The sequence below is a fragment of the Oncorhynchus keta genome, chromosome 20 (assembly GCF_023373465.1).
Source record: "Oncorhynchus keta strain PuntledgeMale-10-30-2019 chromosome 20, Oket_V2, whole genome shotgun sequence".
Classification (NCBI taxonomy): Eukaryota; Metazoa; Chordata; class Actinopteri; order Salmoniformes; family Salmonidae; genus Oncorhynchus; species Oncorhynchus keta.
Window position 1 is genome coordinate 28651503 of NC_068440.1, and position 5594 is coordinate 28657096.

The 5594-nt window shown below is 40.4% G+C and overlaps 1 long non-coding RNA gene across 3 annotated transcripts; it reads right to left on the reverse strand.

Annotated features, from left to right (window-relative positions):
- Nucleotides 1–2100: 2100 nt before the first annotated feature.
- LOC127910118 (uncharacterized) lies at nt 2101–3615 on the reverse strand. Of its 3 annotated transcripts, none has more exons than XR_008073974.1 (4): nt 3326–3615; nt 3177–3278; nt 2871–3078; nt 2101–2819 (listed from the first exon to the last, which is right to left on the reverse strand). It is a non-coding gene; the product is annotated as an uncharacterized LOC127910118 (long non-coding RNA). The 3 variants fall into 3 exon arrangements; XR_008073971.1 differs by having other exon boundaries at nt 2871–3129; XR_008073973.1 differs by lacking the exon at nt 3177–3278 and having other exon boundaries at nt 2871–3129.
- Between the last annotated feature and the right edge of the window lie 1979 nt (nt 3616–5594).

The window sequence follows — 5594 nt, forward strand, 5'->3', positions numbered from 1 at the left end:
CATTAAGACTAGAATAACTGTGACTGGGGTAGGCATGGATTATGCTTTTTCATGGTGATGGTTATGCAGTGAGAATTATCCAGCAATGCACTTATTACCTAATCAGTCAGATTTGGGCTGAGATGATTGGATAACTGTAAATATGGCTCACAATGGAGATGAAAATGGTTTCTTAATATGCTTTCAAAAACAGACCATTCCAAATTAAACAGATGCTCTTACCACATGTTTCACTCAAATTTTAGAATCGTTTTTTTTTACACATCTGCTGTTACATTTTGCATGTCTCCAGTCATATAATATCATAATATATATATTTTATATATATATTTTTCAGTTTGCATATTGTGACTGTGTCATGATGTTGCCCTGTTGGTGATGTTTATGACCTCCATAAATACCTTTCCCCCTTTTCTCTCTACAGATTGGACTCTTGGAAAGCCCTTTGTTAACATAGAGAGAGTCTGGTAACATCAAACGGTTGGGGAATGGAACCATATTTCGGTAATCCAACCAGTTGGTACTTAAAGAATATGATGTCAGATCAGTTGTCGTCTGAGACATTATTACTGATGATAGGACGACATAAACTGTATCTTGGAAAGTCTACACATTCTCTTTATCAGATTCACATGGAATCGTTGTGCAATTTAAATGTTTAAATATTAAACTATTTGTGAAAAGATTAAATGTAAGTTTAATTTTTTTAATGGGATTATTGTTTTCAAAAGTAAAATATGCTCAATCAGTGGCCCGCCTACGTGAATAGGCATTTGTTGGAAATTATGAACCAACCCATTTTCTACATTTCTATAAGAGTCCCCGCGACACAATTCATGGCGAACTAAGCCGACCTCAGCGTGACCTCTGGTTGCGAATGGTTGAACGACTACAACCTAACGAAATTAACATTGTGTTCCTGATGACGTCATGATGTCCATACGTTTAGAAGGGCAAATTTCAACATTGAGGTGACGATCGCTACGCTGGAAAGAAGAATTTGACTATACCAGCCAGAATATAACATGAGCTTAGTACGGCAACTTGGTATGAACTTTGAACGTATTCACTAAAGAAGTGATACATCCTAGACGTGGAGTCATCAGCAGCAGCTGTAAATGTGCGTGGCCTAGGAGAGGACGGACAATCTCTTCAGAATGACAGGGTACTTACTACATTGTATCCGTTCTACCACAAAACGACATGGTACTACAACGTGTCCGTTCTACCACACAACGACAGACTACAACGTATCCGCCCAGAAATATTCTTAAAAGGACAAGGGAGATCTCTGCTGGGCAACCTAGCCTTCCATCTTCAACCAAAATATCGAAGAGCAGCTCAGAGTAAATATATTTCTTGCATTTTCCTTTTTCGAATGGACGGTTATTTAGAATGCATAAGATTATGTATTTATGATATAGCTTCATAAGGTCCGATATAGACCAAATCCTTTTGTTCCTCAGTCTTCCCGCGCTTTCATTCAAACCCAACCCTCTTTCTTTGAGCCATCATATCGATTTCATCTGCTAGTGAGTGACGTTTTCTTTTATGACATAATTAGTAATCAATGTATGATCCATCCTGTGCATATGTAATTCTGTGTGATTATTTAGGTATTTAGTAAATAAATAATTAAACCACATTTTGTATTGCTTATTCAACTTGTTAGCCAGGGTTCGTGAAGATAACCAAGAATTTTACAATGTTCAGATGAGACTGAATAAGGTGACGATTAATAATTGACATAAAAGATTACCAGGTCTTTAAGAGTTTATTCGGAAGACAACACCTCTATAAACATTCTTCCGCGGTGACCGACTTCCTAGTTAATTACATTTACATGATTAGTTTAATCAGGTAATATTAATTACAGAGAATTGATTTGATAAAATAGCATGTCATATCATATCATATCATTTAATCCATAGTAAAGACACGACAACTGTAAGTTTGGTTGTACTTTACAAGGGTAGAGATGCAGGATCTGTGTGTGTGTTTGACTGTATCTGTCATGTTGTAAATTATATACATTTTGTGAAGATGTGGGGGGAAATGTGTTGACAAAAAACAAGGGTAGCATTGTTCTGCAAACATATGTACACCTACCTACAGTACACTAGGTCAATGTGAGAATGAATAAAGCATATGTACACCTACCTACAGTACACTAGGTCAATGTGAGAATGAATAAAGCATATGTACACCTACCTACAGTACACTAGGTCAATGTGAGAATGAATAAAGCATATGTACACCTACCTACAGTACACTAGGTCAATGTGAGAATGAATAAAGCATATGTACACCTACCTACAGTACACTAGGTCAATGTGAGAATGAATAAAGCATATGTACACCTACCTACAGTACACTAGGTCAATGTGAGAATGAATAAAGCATATGTACACCTACCTACAGTACACTAGGTCAATGTGAGAATGAATAAAGCATATGTACACCTACCTACAGTACACTAGGTCAATGTGAGAATGAATAAAGCATATGTACACCTACCTACAGTACACTAGGTCAATGTGAGAATGAATAAAGCATATGTACACCTACCTACAGTACACTAGGTCAATGTGAGAATGAATAAAGCATATGTACACCTACCTACAGTACACTAGGTCAATGTGAGAATGAATAAAGCATATGTACACCTACCTACAGTACACTAGGTCAATGTGAGAATGAATAAAGCATATGTACACCTACCTACAGTACACTAGGTCAATGTGAGAATGAATAAAGCATATGTACACCTACCTACAGTACACTAGGTCAATGTGAGAATGAATAAAGCATATGTACACCTACCTACAGTACACTAGGTCAATGTGAGAATTAATAAAGCATATGTACACCTACCTACAGTACACTAGGTCAATGTGAGAATGAATAAAGCATATGTACACCTACCTACAGTACACTAGGTCAATGTGAGAATGAATAAAGCATATGTACACCTACCTACAGTACACTAGGTCAATGTGAGAATGAATAAAGCATATGTACACCTACCTACAGTACACTAGGTCAATGTGAGAATGAATAAAGCATATGTACACCTACCTACAGTACACTAGGTCAATGTGAGAATGAATAAAGCATATGTACACCTACCTACAGTACACTAGGTCAATGTGAGAATGAATAAAGCATATGTACACCTACAGTACACTAGGTCAATGTGAGAATGAATAAAGCATATGTACACCTACCTACAGTACACTAGGTCAATGTGAGAATGAATAAAGCATATGTACACCTACCTACAGTACACTAGGTCAATGTGAGAATGAATAAAGCATATGTACACCTACAGTACACTAGGTCAATGTGAGAATGAATAAAGCATATGTACACCTACCTACAGTACACTAGGTCAATGTGAGAATGAATAAAGCATATGTACACCTACCTACAGTACACTAGGTCAATGTGAGAATGAATAAAGCATATGTACACCTACCTACAGTACACTAGGTCAATGTGAGAATGAATAAAGCATATGTACACCTACCTACAGTACACTAGGTCAATGTGAGAATGAATAAAGCATATGTACACCTACCTACAGTACACTAGGTCAATGTGAGAATGAATAAAGCATATGTACACCTGCAGTACACTAGTAGTTGTGTGTCAATGTGAGAATGAATAAAGGCTTCACATGTTTTGTCACTCATATAGTGTGTGGCCCTTCACTTGGTTTCAAAAACTCATTGTGGCCCTTGAGCCAAAATGTTTGCCCACCCATGCTCTAGACCACATATGTCAGAGTCAAGGCCCGCGGGCCACATCCGGCCCGCGAGAAGGTTTTTTACGGCCCCTGGGATGATCTTGATTTATTATTAGAACCGGCCCGCAGACCGCAGCAAGCCGGCAGCCCGCAGATCTTTTACACGCACCAATACTACATTTCCCACAATGCAACGGTGACGCACCGAGCAGTAGGCTGCTTCATTTCAATCTTTATTGGCACAGCAGTTGTCAGCATCACAGTAAAATTAACTTTCAGATACCCATCAAAAATGGCAAAACGGAAGGTGGACACTGAGAACCGGGGTTTCAAACAAGGTGGGAGTCGGAGTATTTGTTCACGGAGGTAGCTGGAAAACCTGTGTGTCTTCTGTGTGGAGAAAGTGTGGCGGTACTGAAAGAGTATAATCTGAGACGACATTATGAAACGAAACACGCGGACAAAAACAAGAATATGGACATGGAACAAAGGCTACAAAAGGCAGAGGAATTAAAACGAGGCCTCAAATCTCGACAGGCTCTGTTCAAAAAAGCCAAATCACAAGGCCAGGCTGCTGTCAAGGCCAGTTTTATTTTGGCAGAAGAGATCGCTAAATCAGCCCGGCCATTTACGGAGGGGGATTTCATCAAAAACTGCATGATTAAAGTTTGTGACGAAGTTTGCCCAGAAAAAGGCAACTCTTTTTAAATGTGAGTCTGAGCAGAAACACCATTGCCGAGAGAGTAGACCAGTTGTCCATCAATCTAAAAGAGCAGCTTGTGAAAAAGGGAAAAGATTTCATTGCATATTCCTTGGCTGTGGATGAGAGCACCGACATTTCTGACATTGCCCAGTTGTCAATTTTCATCCGCGGAGTGGACTCCAGCCTAAGCGTGACAGAGGAGTTTTTGGCTTTACGTCCTATGCATGGCACAACTACGGGGCATGATTTGTATGAAGAGGTGTCAAGATGTGTAAATGAGATGGAGCTGCCTTGGGAAAAACTCGTGGGTTTGACAACCGACGGAGCACCTGCGATGTGTGGACACAGGAGCGGACTGGTGGCGAAGATACGGGAAAAGATGCAAGAGGAAAACGCGACAGGTGAGCTGACAGCTTATCATTGTATCATACACCAGGAAGCGTTGTGCGGTAAAGCCTTGAAAATGGAGCATGTAATGAGCATCATCACGCGCACAGTTAACTTTATCAGAGCCAAAGGTTTGAATCACCGCCAGTTCAAGGCATTTCTGACGGAGTTAGAAACGGAGCATGGTGATTTGCCTTATCACACAGAGGTGCGATGGCTAAGCCAGGGAAAGGTGCTTCAAAGATGTTTCGAGCTTCGTGAGGAGATTTGTCTGTTCTTGGACAGCAAAGGGAAAGACACAACACAACTCCGAGACGAAATGTTTCTGTGTGAAATGGCTTTTCTGTGTGACATTACGAGTCATCTGAATGCAATGAACTTGCAGCTGCAGGGTCGGGATCGTGTCATCTCTGATATGTACAGTACAGTGAAGGCATTTAAAACCAAACTGACTCTGTGGGAGACGCAGATGCGGAAAGAAAATTTGAGCCACTTTCCCAGCTGCCAGACCATGAAAGAGAAGCTCTCTACCAGTGCGTTCCCGAGCGCACAGTTGGCTGATAAAATAGGTATGCTTGCCGCTGACTTTCGACGCCGATTTGCTGACTTTGAAGCACAAAAAAGCAGGTTGGAACTGCTCGGTAACCCATTTGCTGTTGACGTGGAAAGCTCACCACCAAACCTCCAAATGGAGTTGATTGACCTCCAATGCAATGATGCACTGAGGGCAAAATATGCGGCAGTGGGTGCTGCGGA